General features: G+C 43.7%; 1 pseudogene; it reads right to left on the minus strand.

Annotated features, from left to right (window-relative positions):
- Positions 1 to 4,781: 4,781 nt before the first annotated feature.
- Positions 4,782 to 13,304, minus strand: LOC103118288 (small ribosomal subunit protein eS6-like; annotated as a pseudogene).
- Between the last annotated feature and the right edge of the window lie 2,580 nt (positions 13,305 to 15,884).

A 15,884-nucleotide genomic window follows, 5' to 3' on the forward strand; every position in this document is an offset into this window, starting at 1 on the left:
GAGAGAAACTGAGGTGAAAGGTAGAGATAAAGAGGAAGAGAGAGAGACACCTGCAGCTTCCCTGCTGCAGGTAGGAATCGGGAGCTTGAACCCTGGTACTTGTGCAGGGTAATACATGCACTTAACCAGGTACACCACCACCTGGCCCCAGTGTTTTGCCTTCCTGGTCATAGTTTCCTCTGGAAGAGCTCCGAGGACAGGCAAGTAGACCCCTCATCACTGATGGTGGTGAGGGACAGTGATGCTTACTGTCATCCAGTCTTGCTGGTGGGTGGATCAGCTTTTATTCCATGGGTGTTGAGGGAACATGGGGTCCTCCAGTTTGTTTTCCTTTCACTCTTCTACCAGAGTCTGCCATGGCCTGGCCTGTTCTTTGTCTAAAGGAGGCTTTTATTTAGGAGATATTAGAAAGGAGACACGGAGGATTAATTTCAGAGTCAAGGTCTCATGGATGACTCCATGAGACTCACAGAGCTAACAGTTTCCTTCTCTGTTTCGTGCTGGCTGCTGTTTGCTGCACTAGAGTGATGCACCATTGTAAACTAATTCATGTCCAGCGACTTATGAAGGCTTGATGTAGGTTAGACTCCTCAACTCTGTGTTGATCAGAGGAAGGAATGAAGGGCGACATATTAGTGACAGACTGGTGTTGTCCTGCACAATGGTATCACCATTAGTCTCCTTAATGAGAGTGACGCTCAGCTTATTCAGATAATTTTGTGAAAGTCAAACAAAAAGAAGTAGTATATCTCTTCTATTTATCTTAAAAATCTCAATTTTTACTGTGTTCAGATTCTTTTTTCAGAAAAAGTAAATTTACCACAATAAGTTGCATCTCTTTATCAACCAGAGATAAATGTTTATAATAAACAGTTGTGAGCAAAGTAGACCTTCTTCAAGGTCCGTAGGTTAGCTCACCCAGATTTCTACAGCAAACAGTCCCGGCATATCCAGGAGACAGTGTGCAAGGGAGATGGGCTATTTCCAGGGAGGAGAAAAGGCCTTTGACACTACACAGTCAACAGTAAATGATTCTCCCAGGCATCAGAGTCTCTGCGTGCTAGCAAGATCTGTTTGTAAAGACGCAGGAACTTGTCATTCACTATTTTGTAGGAATAGCCTACAACTCAAGTTGTGTGTGAGAAAGAGGAGAAAAATGTGTGAGAACATGTGTGAATGTGCAATAAATGTGTGTGTGTGTGTGAGAGAGAGAGAGAGAGAGAGAGATTGTGTAGATGGGAGTATCAGCTACCATCAGTAGAACAGAGTCATTCTTTAAGCATTGTCTCTAGGAACTAAGGTTAAGGTAACTGGAAGATTGTTCTAAAAGTTCAAGTCTTTGTTAATATCTTCTTGCTACTTGAAGAAAGGAAATACTCCTGGAAAAAAAATATATATATAGTTTCACTTCTCCACTGGCTACAGATGGACAGCTACTCTCATCTGCAAGTAGCTGGCCTATTCCAGTGTAGCTGGAAGAACTGTGTGTCTGATGCCTGCTGGGTGGCAGGGGCAGGATATGGAAAAACAAGACCTGAAGTCTGCTGGGGACCGCAGACACACGAAGCTGATTCCATGTGAATGGAAGAGCAGCATCAGTGAAATCAGAGGACCGTGAGGTCACAGAGAAGCTATTTCTAACTTAGCGTCGGGATGATGGGGCTTCTAGAACTCCTACAGAAGCTTCTTGCCAGAACTGTTTTTGTGGAGAAATGGGAATCCCGTCCAGACATTTCGTCCTCCTTTTGAGACTTGCTTTTTATAACAGGATCTGTCAAACTGCCCATAGCCTGACTTCTTTTTCAGCCGCCCTGTTCTGGAGCCCTGTTGCCGTGCTCCCCTGGCCTTCTGCCCTTGCTGTTTGGACGGTTCCACCACACACACAGCTAGGCCTTCTATATTTGACACCACAGTGACACTTTGAATAAGAAGCCAGCCTTGACAATGGGGATCCTTGGTAAAAAGTCAGTAAGGTCGCCAAGATATTTCATCTGTGATTAAGATGGAGAAAGTGGCTAAATGACTTGTCCTAGGCCACACAGTCAGTGGGTGGCCATGCCTGCTTTAGAAAAGAAGACATTCCAACTTCCTGCTGGGGACAATTAGCAGGCCACAAATGAGTGGAAGAGCTAAGTGATACTTATGACTGGCTATGCTGGAGACCTCAAGAGGAATAGCCGGCCATTCAAGAGAGTGGAAGTTGCTCTGTATTTATTTAGACGTCTTGGGCTTGAAAACTGGGAATGGCTATTCCATAATGACCATTCACTTTTGCAAAACAAAACAAAACAAAACAAAACAAAAGGTTTTGTTTTTCCAGTGTAGTTAAATGCTTCTGTGAATGCCATGTCAGAAAAATACTGTCTTGTGTGACATTTTCAAAGTGTGAGGAAATGTTTAGGTTGTTTCCAGCTTGAAATCACAGCTGGAAAGTCTGTTTGGAGAGTTCTAAGGCAGCAGCTCTAGAGCCCAGGCTGTTGAGAAGGGCCTTGGGTTGATGTTCTTTTGTTGTTGTTGTTGTTGTAGTTATTGTTGTTGTAGTTGTTGTTGTTATTTATGCTGTTGTTGTTGGATAGGACAGAGAGAAATGGAGAGAGGAGGGGAAGACAGAGAGGGGGAGAGAAAGACAGACACCTGCAGACCTGCTTCACCGCTTGTGAAGCGACTCCCCTGCAGGTGGGGAGCTGGGGGCTCGAACCGGGATTCTTATGCCGGTCCTTGTGCTTTGCGCCACCTGCACTTAACCCAGTGTGCTACTGCCTGACTCCTGGGTTGATGTTCTAACCTTCCTTCTTCTTCCTTCCTTCCTTCCTTCCTTCCTTCCTTCCTTCCTTCCTTCCTTCCTTCCTTCCTTCCTCTCTCCTTGCCTCTCTCTCTCTCTTTCCTCTATATGCCTTCTTTCTCTTACTCTTTTATTTCCTTTTTTTTTTTTTTTTTTGATCAGGGCTTCACTCAGCTGTGGTTACTGGTGGTGCTAGGAACTAAATGAAGTCTTCTCACATGCGGATCCTACAGGGCACTGCCTCACTGTTTCCCTGACCCTATAGCTGGCCTCAGCCAGAACTCAGCAATGAACGTTGCTTGTGTCAGTGTTTTCACCTGAATCATAGAGTTTGAGTCATTGTTACTTTCCTGACTAAAAAGACTTCTGGTGAAGTGAGCCCTCAGGCCTTCCTTGTGGTTGTGACCAGGTGTTTAGTACTTCTTTCCCTCCCTGTTTCTTCCTTGGTATGTTTTGACTAGGTGTGTGCGGGTACAGAATGCAAAGAAATCAAAGTTGACTCCTTGTAACCTCTTTTTTTTTTTTTCTCCTCTAGTCACTGGGGCTTATACTAGTACTACAAGTGCACTGATCCTGGCTGCCATTTTTCCTTTCTTCTACATTTTTATTCAGTGGGACAGAGAGAAATTGAGAAGGGAAGGGGAAGTGGAGAGAGAGAGAAAGACAGACACCTGCAGACCTGCTTCTCTGCTTGTGAAGCATACCTCCTAGAGGTGGGGAGTGGGGGCTTGAACCTGGATCCTTCCTTGGGTTTTTGTGTGCTTAACCAGCTGGCTTCTCCTTTTAACTTTCCCAAAGAAAAAGCACTTGTCAGTTGGAATTTTAGTTAATTCATTTGTCACTGGGCTTCACTACTTCAAGCTAAATTCCTTAGATAGAGGCAGAGAGATAGAGATGGAGAGATAGACAGACAGACAGACAGACAGGGGAGGGAAGAAGATGTTACAGCACCAAAACATCCTCCAGTGCAGTGGGGGAGCCTCAGACGCAGGTCACAGTTGGCAGAGCAGATGTGAGCTCCAGGTCAGCAATTTTCCCAGGCCTGTTTCCTCTTCTTTAACTTTAGGGCCTCCTGCATCTGTGACATTGGGGGAAATCTCCTGGATTAGATTTTTTTTTTCTTTTCTTTTCTTTTAATTGACAAAGAGAAGGGAAGAGAGATGAGAGGAGAGAGACACCGCAGCCCCACTCTGTCATCCGTGCAGCTGTCCCTTATGCTCTCATGGTGATCCTGTGTGGTGCTAGAGCTTTCTTCTTCTAGCGTTTGCCCTTCTTCCGTAGCCAGTCAACAGCGTCAGGTTGAGCCTGATGTAAAGTTTCGAGACCTCCTTTGAATCTGGAGAGGTGGCAGTCGTTGACTATGTGGGTCATAGTCTGTCTGTAGCCGCAGGGGCAGTTCGGGTCGTCTCTGGCTCCCCAGCGTAGCACCCAGGACTCATGTCTGAGAAGACCTGTACCCTAGCTGACTGAAGCTGTCTTCCAGCTCCTCTGAATCAAAAAAAGACAACATCATAATTATAGCCACAAGACCTACTCCCACATCAGACAATGATGTAGAATTTAATGGAGAACTTTTCAATACTCTATCCAGCTGTGAAGACTTATGGCAGACGCTGTAAAGAGTGGTACTCAGGAAGATAAAATTGCTTTGTATGGACAAGAGGTGATCATCTGTTTGGAAAGGTAACTCAGCCTGCTCGAATAATAGGATTTGCATTCCTGAAGCCCCAGAGGCCACCAGTTCAACTCCTGCCACCACTTTTATGTCAGAGCTGAGCAGTAGTACTCCAGTTTCTCCTTGCTTAACCTTATCTCATGATAAATAAATAAGTCAAAAAAGATTTAAAAACTAAAAATATAAGTAAGTCAAATCAACCTTTCTTAAAAGGTTTGAATTTTAAGGTTGAAAATAATTAGTGGAGTCCACTGATAGTGTGATATTATTTGTTTGTTTGTTTGTTTTTGGTGTCAGGTTTCATTTGTTACTCTTTTAAAAATCTCATTTTTGACAGGATCCATACTTCTGAGTAGGAGCTCTCAAGAGAGACAGCCTCCGTCGTGTTGTTCTGTTGCTGACGTGTTTCTTTGGTCTCCTTCATTCTCCCGGCCAAAAGTTCACACGTTCTGCGTGTTTCCTTCAGAGCAGCACGGCGACATTTGTGTTTCAGAACACAGAACACGTGGAGCAACAAGATGCTGGATCTTGGGCACTTTGGTCCTCGGTTTTTTACCTTATTTTTTTAGCGGCTTCTTCACAACATACTGGCGGACAGACATCATGTTCTTTAGGAGGGTTGAAAAGTTTGAGGATTCTGCTAGCTCTTTTTGGCCTCACGCAACGAGGCACAGAAGTATCAGGAAGTCCAGGAATATCTCCCCCTCTCCCTCTCTTTTTACAATGACCGAGTTGAGAACGCTCAAACAGGCATCCACAGTACAACCCCTAACAGACTGGCGTCTGCTTTCACCAGTCCTGTAACAGGAACACCCCTTCCTCAGCAGGAGGCGACATGACCCAGGACACCCTGCTTCGTGGGGAATCCCTGCTTATCGTTCCCACCACTGATCACACACCCTTCCATCCTCCACACCCCCCAGCATCAGCAGCAACTTCTGTTGCTTCTCACGGGAAGTGTGAAACTTGCGCTCATTGTGCACTTTAGTGAGTTTCTGGCAGCCTGTGGCTGGGAGGGAAGGGAGATGTTCAGCTCCATGTGGAAGCAGCCCACCGCCTCCGAGGCACCACAAAAAAAGAGCGTGATGTTCTTATTTTAAGGGAGTGAACGAAGGGGAAACCGGAGCTAGACACTGCTCATGCCTCTGAGTTGCCTTGTTCATCCTTACAGCAAGAGAGAGAGGGGGTCGGGCGGTGGCGCAGTGGGTTAAGCGCATGTGGCGCAAAGCACAGGGACCGGCGTAAGGATCCCAGTTCAAGCCCCCGGCTCCCCACCTGCAGGGGAGTCGCTTCACAGGCGGTGAAACAGGTCTGCAGGTGTCTATCTTTCTCTCCCCCTCTCTGTCTTCCCCTCCTCTCTCCATTTCTCTCTGTCCTATCCAACAACGAATTGCGTCAACAAGGGTAATAATAATAACCACAACGAAGCTACAACAAGGGCAACAAAAGGGGGAAAAAATGGCCTCCAGGAGCGGTGGATTCATGGTGCAGGCACCGAGCCCAGCAATAACCCTGGAGGAGGAAAAAAAAAAAACAGCAAGCGAGAGAGAGAGAGAGAGAGAGACAGGTGCCCCCCCACCCCGTTTCATCCTTAGAACAATGCTGGGCATGTGTGATTCTACGGTTGAGCAGAGAGGAGGCCAGGAGCTGCTCCCAGGAATGCACACTTAGCAGGTGACGGAGGCGACATTCAAACCTGGGTCTGCCTGACGCCAGAGCTCTAGTGCCTTCTGCTCACTTTCTCACCTCCTTCTAAGTTCCCTTAATTCCGGGAGGCTGAGGTCCATGGAGTGAGGCGTCCAGATGAGATTGTGCAGTCACCCCCCCAACCCACCCCCGCCTCCTCCTCTCCTTCTTAGAAGCCACTTGTCTCAACCGCCGGTTCTGTCAAGGCTCTGTGCCCCTCAGATTATGCGGCTGTGAGAGGACCACCCCGGATATGTTGACAAGAAATAAGCTTCTAATCTGCCACACTTCTTTATAAGGCCTGTCAGCTTGGAGCTCCTACCCAGGGAGATTCCACAGGCGGCCTGGCCACCTTATCACATTCCAAGCAGAGTTCAGACTCTCTCGGGCTGTGATACTTGGAAACCCGTACCCCACCCAGCAAGCCCTTAGCTCTTGACTTTAATGCCACCGGTACTTATTCTGCCCCCTTGCTCTTCAAAGGCACTAGTTATCTTCTACCAGATGCCAGAGTTCATTTTGCTCTGGTTTGGAATAGAAAAGAGACTGGTCTCCTGCAGTGTATTGTGTTGGCTCACTCCTCTGCCCACACACGCAGCCCAGCTTCATCAGTGGAGGTGGCGCGGACTTGGGTCAGCTATGCAGAGGAGTTTCTTGTTTGTGTCCCAAAGCTGGCCAATGTTGACTGGAATGCCAACAGTCTTGTCCCTCTCTCTGCTGCTCAAGGGACTCCTGCTCTTCAGGCCTGCTTTGCAGTTTCTCTTACTCTCTCTCCCTCAACACACCACACACACACACACACACACACACACACACACACACACACACACGGTGCTAAGAGACATCTCAGTACTTTCACATGTGTAAGGCCCTGAGTCCAATCCTCAGTACTGCATTATTAAAAAAAAAAAAAAAGTGAATTCTTAGTAAGCCTACATTTTAGTTAGCCCCAAGGAAAAAAATTGGGTCCAAAACATACATTTTGTTTTGTTTTGTTTTGTTTTTAATTATTTTTAATCATCTTTATTTATTGGACAGAGACAACCAGAAATCAAAAGGGTAGGTGAGACAGGGTGAGAGACAGAGACACTCCTATAGCACTGTTTCACCACTCGAAAAGTTTCCCCCCCCCTTTTTTTTCCCACCAAAGCAGGTGGGGATCGGGGGCCTGAGTCTGGGTCCTTGCACTTTGTAGCATGTGTGTTCAACCAGGTGCACCACCACCCAGTCCATTTTTTAAATTTATTTTAAATTTTTTGTTCATACATTCTTTTGTCTCTAGCAAAGAAGCAATTACAGAAGCCAGACCTCCCACCCCATCTTCTACACCCTGTGAAGATCTTTGGTTCGTACTCCCAGAGGGATAAGGACTAGGAGACCTTCCAGTGAAGGGGATGGGATGCTGAACTCTGGTGGTAGGAACTGTATGGAATTATACTCCTCTTATCCCATAGTCTTGTCAATCATTATTAAATCACTAATAAAAAAAATTAAAAAAGAAAACCTAACTCCAGCCAGTCAGGAGAACCAATCTAATTTATCATCTTTGTCTTTTTCTTTTAGTTAGCAGAAAAAGCTTTCTTAGCATCCATCAACAGTGCATTTTAAGAGAATTATAGACTCTTCATAATTCTTTGATTTGAGACATCTCAATGTTACTGGGGCCAGAGTTCAGTGGTAGAATGCATGCCTTGCATGCATGAGGCCCTGGGTTCAATTCTTGGGACACTCCGTCCATAACCCACTCCCAAAGGTAGACAAAAACCACCTTCTGTCTCTCATAATGTCCCTTGGTCCATGCTCCCAGAGGGATAAAGAACAGGAAAGCTATCAGGGGAGTGGTGTTCTGGTGGTGGGAATTGTGTGGAGTTGTACCCCTCTTATCCTATAGTTTTTGTCAGTATTTCCTTTTTATAAATAAAAATTATATATAAAAAAGAGGATATGCCAATGTGACTTAAACCCAGAGCTCACAACCGTAATTAATAATATGCAGATCAACTCTAAATACCATGCACAGAAGAGGAAATGTTCTTAAGGATGCCTCATAAATCATAAATGAATCCACAAGAACTGATTCCACATTAGCCTGAAACGCTATCTCTACAAACTGGAACGAGCTAAAGCTAGAACCTGCAGCTGAGCCTTGTGTAGACTAGTGCTTGGATTATGTAGTCTATTTCTATAAATAGACTGAGGGCACAATTCTAATGACTTAGATACTAACAATGAAACCTTGAGGAAAGCAAATCACTGCATTTAAAGCAGGCACTTCCCAATTAAAAAAAAAAATCAGAAAAGAAAAAAAAAAAGCAGGCACTATAAATCATTCGCCAACTAATGAATGTGGACAGGAACTGGAATGTGGAGCAGAAAGAACAAAGCCATAATTTGCTTCAGGTTTTGCAAATATCACCTTTAACTGGAGGCTCAGAAGAATGTGACCTTCTAGATTGCAGCGTGTGCCCTGACCTGATGCTTATAAGGTCCTTTGGGGGATCCCTTTTGACCTAGCCCCCAGCACCCTAAATGTGTTTTTATAATATTATCTGGGTTGCACAGGGAGTTAGCAATTTAAGTTTGGTTCCTTCAGATAAAGAACTATGGAGTGGAGTGATTAACTTTGTAGAAAAAAAATTTTTTTTTCCCTTTGGGTCACACCACTTGAGAGCATCTCACTAACTCTCACACATTGAAAACAGTAATCGAAGCATATTTGTCTAATCAGTGTAATGTTTTCACATTCAAGCAAATGCCAAGAATCAGAATAGTTAAATTTTAAAGCATGCCTTTTCTTAATTTCTGAAAGAATCTCCGTATTGTTTTCCTTACCGGCTGTTCCGACTTACACACCATCAATAGCTTACAAGGATTCACATTTCTGCTTTTTTAAGTATGTGCTATTTACTTATTTCAAAAGGGAGATAAGAAGAAAGGAGAGGCATCCACAGCTCTGCTTCACCACTCAAAGAAGCTTTTCCCCCTGCAGGTAGGGACAAGGGGCTCGAACCCTGATCCCTGCATATGATAATCTGTGCACTAGGTATGCCACCACCCAGCCCCCTTCCCTAAAGAGCTCAAAACTAAGAAAATACAACCCAAGGATACTACTAATTTTCATGTCCACTATTCCACTGAAATGAAATAGGTACACTTTGGACAAGTTTCTTTTAAGAAACTGAAAGTTCTCCTCCCTCAAAAAAAGAAAAAAAATAAAGAAAGAAAGAAAAGAAAGAAGTCTTCCGTTGTGGTAATTCTTGACTTACTCCCTCCCTTAGCTCAGCAACTAGAAAGTGTAGACCCTGGTGATGAAAACAGGTGGCTAGGGGCCCAGGACCCCCATTTCTCTGCGTCTTCACCAATACTTGACGTTTCTTAGCCTTTCTGAGGATAGCCTTTGTCAAGGGTATGAGTTGATATCACCCTGTAGTTTGGATTTGGATTTCTCTAATGATTGATGATGTTGAACATCTTTTCATGTGCCTGCATGTGGATGATGAAGAAACTGAGAAAATGAACAAAGCAACAGAACAAAACAAACTCTTAAATACCAAGAAGATATTGGTGGTTATATGTTCCATCGCTGGGGAGCCAGAGACGACCCGAACTGCCCCTGCGGCTACAGACAGACTATGACCCACATAGTCAATGACTGCCACCTCTCCAGATTCAAAGGAGGTCTCGAAACTTGACATCAGGCTCAACCTGACGCTGTTGACTGGCTATGGAAGAAGGGCAGACGCTAGAAGAAAAAGAATTGGTGGTTAACAGAAGGGAAAAGGTTGGGGAGTGGGTGAAATAGGATGCATACAAACATCAGACTACTGCTATACCTGAAACCTATATACTGTTACAGATCAGTGTACTTGCAATAAAAAACTCTACTAATAAAAATAAATGCGTGAATATAAAAATAGTAGTTTGAGTTACTGGTGCCATCCTTTTTCTCTTTCCTCATCTTCTAGGTTTCCCTTTGTCATTTCTTTTCTGTCTGTTGATAGTCCTTTAATGGCAATAAATTCATGCTGTCAGGTTTCCTTTGCTTGAGAATCGAATTTCACTGGGTATGGTTTCTGTGTATGACAGTTCTTCCCTTTCAGTATTTGTGAATCATGTGTCACTTCTTTCTGGACTCCATAATTCCAGATGAGAAATCTCCTAAAATTGAAAATGGCATTTCCTGGAGGCAGTCTGTTGTTTCTTTCTGAATATTCGGAACTTTTAGTTCTTTGCCTTTATTTTTTAAGGTTTTAATTAAAAAAAAAATCTTGACATGGATTTCAGGGGCTGGCTCAGCTTCTTGATCTGCAGCTGTGTGTCTTCTGATAACCTGAGGAAGTTCTCAGTAATTATTTTTTCAGTTTTCTACTTTTTATTTTATTTCAATTTTTAATATTTATTTATCTGATAGGACAGAGATAACTTGAGATAGGGAAGGAGAGAGAGACACCTGCAGCACTGTTTCATTGCTCATGAAGTTTCCCCCTTGCAGATTGGTGCTAGGGGCTTGAACCTGGGTCCTTGTGCCTTGTAATATATTTGTAGTATATGTGTAATGTATGTACTTGTAATATACTTGTAATATATGTTAATATATGTACTGTAAATCCTCCTGTTTTTTTTACTATCTCACACTGGTTCCTAAGACTCTAAACATATTTTTTGTCTGTTTTCTCTCTGCTACTTTTATTTATTTATTTATTGCCTCCAGGGTTATTGCTGGGGCTCCGTGTCTGCACTACAAATCCACTGCTCCTGGCAGCCATCTTTTTCCCATTGTTGTTGTTAGATAAGACAGAGAAATTGAGAGAGGAGAGGAAGATAGAGAGGTGGAGAGAAAGATAGACACTTACAGATCTGTTTCACCACTTATGAAGCAACCCCCCCCCCTGCAGTTGGGGATCTGGAGGGCTTAAACCTGGATTCTTGTGCAGGTCCTTGTGCTTCATACTATGTATGCTTCACCTGATGCTCTACTACCTGGCCCCTCTCTACTACTTCTGATTAGATGAATTTCATAGTTTGTTCTTAAGCTTGGCTGTTCTACCTAGTGTTATCTCTATCTACTACATAATGTATCAATAGTTAACATTTTTTATTCCTGTTACTGGGTTTATTTCAGTTATATATTTCTATTTGGTTTTAATATAAATTCTTTCTTTGCTGAGTATTTGTGTGTGTGTGTGTATGTGTGTGTGTGTGTTTCCATTTGTTTTAGAGAATTCACAGTTGATGACTATGGTGACCACTTTAAATCCTTGTCAGATAATTCCTGCATGCAACAGTTTGCCTCAGTGTTGCATTCCTTCTCATTCAAATTATGATTTTCTTAGTTCTTGGTATGACAGATGTTTTTCTCCTTTATCCTGAATATTTTTATGTTTTACATAAAAAGACTCTAATTATCATTTAAATCTTCTGTTTTAACTGGCAGACACCCTGCTCAAGGTAGTATGTGGGTCATGGTCTGACTTTAACATTTTTAACTATACCAGAGTTTTATGAATGTTTGGGTTGGTTCATGGGACTTATCTGGTGCCACTGGGGATCCCTGAGGGGATAGAAGTGATTTCTCCAGAATTGGTCCCCAGGTGTCTTTCAGTAGGTGAGAGTTAGTAGGTTCAGTACCTCTGGGCTATCCTCATCTCTGCATTGGGGATGAGGACTTGGGCCTGTAGGTACAAAGAAGCTTTCTGTAGTTGTATATCTCTTGTTGATTTTTCTCCTGCCTTGGTGTCTCTAAGTGGGGATGGGGAACCTTGGGTCTGGTGGGAGAATTGAGTAGGTTTCTCTAGGCTGCTCATTCTCGGAGAGGCTCCCAACCAACCCTCTTGCTGGCTGTGTCAGTTCTACTTGACACCAACCCAAGAAAGTAATTGGTTGACCTTGGTCACCTTGTTGACTTGTTGCCAGGTTGACCCTTAGGAAACAATGGCCTAGTTGTCCTTCTATTGTTGGGGAGGAGGCACAAGATGGCCTTTAACTGATTGTTCCTCCTATTCTGTGGTCCTAAGGAAACTTCTAGGAACAGATATTGCATCCTGGAAGACTGAGCATCTCTGGAATATGCTGCCATTCCCTGAATATCTTTAAGAAATCATAAATGTATTTTACATGCCCTTTTGCCTTTTTTTGGGGGGGGGCTTTGTTTGAGTTCTCAATTTAAAATAAATTCCCTCTCCAACTCTGAATAGACATTTCACTCTGAAAGGACATTATATTATGTCCCACACATCTCTTTTTTTGTCTTGAGTTGCAAAAGGGTATTTATAAGTATCTGATCTTTTGTAGTCTGCTGTGTTGAGTTTTGTTGCCAAATGTTGATCTCCAGATATTAGAAAATCAGAGGCCATGTACTAAGATTGAGCTCTGAGCTTGCAAATATGAAAAAAGAAGTTAAGTGTCAACATGTATGGGGCATGGTACCGATTTGTTTGAAAGCTCATTGAAATCATCCAATGTTGACTTCATGGGAGTGATTGGAAATTGAAGTCACATTAAATAGCATAGAGTCAAGAAGAGCCTTTGTAAGCCAAGTGCATGAATTCAAGTCAACAAATGCCACCATCTTCAAATAACACTTGTGAAGTGCACAAGGGCCTAGGGCCCACACTCTGTTTATTAATTGAAAAAGCAAAGACATATGTTCTAAAGAAGATGTGAGGTGTCCCTATACTTTTGTCATGTAAGTGATATGCATGGGAGGTGGCAATGAAACTTTATTGATAAAACACCTCTTCTTTCATTTACTTTGTGTGCACTTTTGTTCTCGTCTGATCCTTTCCCTGCACTGTTCAGGATACAGAAAGCCTGGAAGCATCCGTTTGCCCTGCGCTGGCTTCTCAGGAATACTGACCAGGCTGTTTACAATAAGGAGCCATTTGGAAAGTAAGACCGAGCCTCTCTCTAGAGATCACAGAATGGCCCCGGTTGCCTCAAACTATGCCTCTGTTGCTCACACAGTACTCTCTTTATGAGCCCGATGGAATTTCAATGAGGAGCACTGAGGTCTGTTTTTCCAAAAGTGGCATCTGGCTTGAGGATTGGTTACGTGAATGGCCGAGCAGCTGGTTTTACCTGTGGTTTCTGCTAATTAGCCTGAGGTTGTGCTGGCTGCCGCCTCAGGCTTCCAGAATACATCCAACCTTTCGTCATCATCATGGCTCTAAAGATGGCCTCGATGTGTGTGTGTGTGGTCAAGGCTGGGGGCCTTTGAACTTGGTGTGGATACCTGTCTTATTGTGGACAGAGTGGATATTTATTCCCCGGCCTGCACTTATCCACTAATGATGGGTCAAGTCATTTGGATTTCAAATACAGTAATAATTAATCCAGAGGAAGTTTAGCCTAAGTACAGGTTTCCTTTCCCTTAGAACTGACTGTGTCTCTCCAAAGCGGGCAAATGTTTTCTTAAAAAATTAAAAATACTTCGACGTCCATCTGTCTCTGTCATGCTTCTTCTTTCCGTATTTATCTCTGTGGATACAGAACTGCTCTGGACATTTGAAAGATGTATATGTTTGCGTATGGGTGCATGTATATTTATAAACAGGGTTTTACTATAAGGGGAAAAAGGGGACTCCTGGTAGAACTGTGGCCGGAAGGGCCTATTTCCTGCAGTAAAGGCCTCTGGACCACACAGAGAACAGCCCCATCCAGTCCCCATCCCCCCTTCCATTTTCTCTCTTGTTCAGAAGAGGACCAATGCAAAAAGTGTCTCTCAAGCACTGGGAAAAATGCCATTAAAGCAGAGCCGTAATGCTCTACCCTGTTTCTTTCTGGTGGCCTTGTCGTTTGGCTCTGTGTCCAGGTCTGACCCTGGAAAGAATCTGCTGTTGGACAGATCCCTTCAGTTGCTCTCTTCCCCCACTTTACCCACTTATGAGAGATGGTGATAAGTTGTATTTGAATGTATCTTGCTTCACAAAGTCTGTTGGACTCTACTATGGAACTTTAACATATGGTTCAGGGGCAGTTGTTTATAAGACTCATTTTCTGCATCAAGAGCAACTTGGAAAAGCTGTTTGGTAAGTTTCACCATGGAGTTCCAAACCCCAGTGAAAATTCTTGCATTTGGCATAATCCCCTATAAAGTCAAATATAAATCTATACTCTGATGGCACAGAAAGCCAAACACTGTCACACCAGTTTTTGCAGGAAGGGATAGGCTCTTTACTGCCACGTGACCAGGTTCCTTTGTTATGCGAGATGTTAGTACAGGGAGAAGGAGGGCTTGGAATCTTCTGCCTTGTCTATTTCTTGAAGAACAGGTGTATTTCAGAGCAAATATGATGGAGCCTTCTGGATGAATTCAGGGCAGGGTAGTGTGAGTTTTGTCCCATTGTCCTTTCTCTGCAACACAGTTGCAACGTATTTCTTGCTTCTGCAAGGTAGCTCTTGAGAAACAGTATGAAGAAGATACTGTTTACATTTGGGATTTATCCATGTCTGCCTTTTCTCTACATCCGCTATGGCCAGTGATAGAAATGGAAAAACCGTAGTGGGAACAATGAAATGAGGCAAGCAGAGAAGTGGTGAAACCCCTCTGTTCTTTCTGTCTTGAAGACCCTCCACCCACTCTGACTCTTCCACCCACTCTGACTCTTTTTTTCCTTCTTGAGTCTCTTTGAGCATGTGCGTTTACTACCTCCATGGGCAGCCTGTTTGAATCCTACTCCTATCCAGTCTTGAAGCAGAACCGACACTTTCTTTTTACATTAATTCTCCCCCTTCTCTTTCTCTCTCTTGCATCCACATAAACCCAAACAAAACTCATCCTGAAGTATTGGGGAGCAATGTAAAATTAATAGGAAAATTGTATCCTCAAGGATGTCTGCAGAGTCTGTCTCCCCTCAGCCCACCCAACACAAGAAATCACATAATATGCCACAGTGAAACTCTCCTCCTCCTCCTTCTCCTCCTAGTGAAATCTGGTTAACCTCTAACTCAGGCAACTGTCCCACCCCGTTCACTTATCTGGCTTTCCTCCACTACTTTGATTCTTCTCCTTCAAGAAGTCTGGGTGCCAGCCTGAGGCCCCCAGTGTGCTTTCTCTCCAAGAGCTCAGATACTTCAAGTGTGTGCTTCAGTCCCCCAGGAGAAATAGTCATTCTGACTCTGGGCCCAGCAATGATATGTTGGTAACCGGAAACTGGTGGGAGATTGGTAAGTGTTACATAGAGAGGCTTCTGTTACCGGTCCACCACTGACCATTTCCCCCCAATAGAGCCAGTTAGACAACCACCAGTACACAATGAATGATGTGCAAGGCTTTGAATGACCGGAGTAGGATGGTTACTAAACCATCCAAGTGGATGTATTCACTTTTACCCCTTAAGGACTTCCAATTGAATAGGGTCCCAACTTTTATTAACAAAGCAGATATCTCCTTGCAAAAGAATGTCCCTCCCAACTTTTAAGTTGCTACATGCTTGCCCAGAGTGTCTAGAATTGCTTTTATAAGAATGATGGTGGAGGGGGTGACTTATCAGGTAGAGCGCACACGTTATTATGTGCAAGGATCTGGGCTTAAGCCTCTGGCCCCAACCTGTAGCAGGGAAGCTTCATGAGCAGGGAAGCAGTGCTTCAGGTGTTTCTTACTCTATATCAGAAAGAAACAAACAGAATAAATTCCCACTGGGAATGGTGGCTCCGTGTAGATACCAACAATAACCCTAGTGACAAAGAATAAAAAAAGAGATAAAGAAAGAGAGAAAGGAAGGGAAGAAGGAAGAGTCACAA

The sequence above is a fragment of the Erinaceus europaeus genome, chromosome 19 (assembly GCF_950295315.1).
Source record: "Erinaceus europaeus chromosome 19, mEriEur2.1, whole genome shotgun sequence".
NCBI classification, from domain to species: domain Eukaryota; kingdom Metazoa; phylum Chordata; class Mammalia; order Eulipotyphla; family Erinaceidae; genus Erinaceus; species Erinaceus europaeus.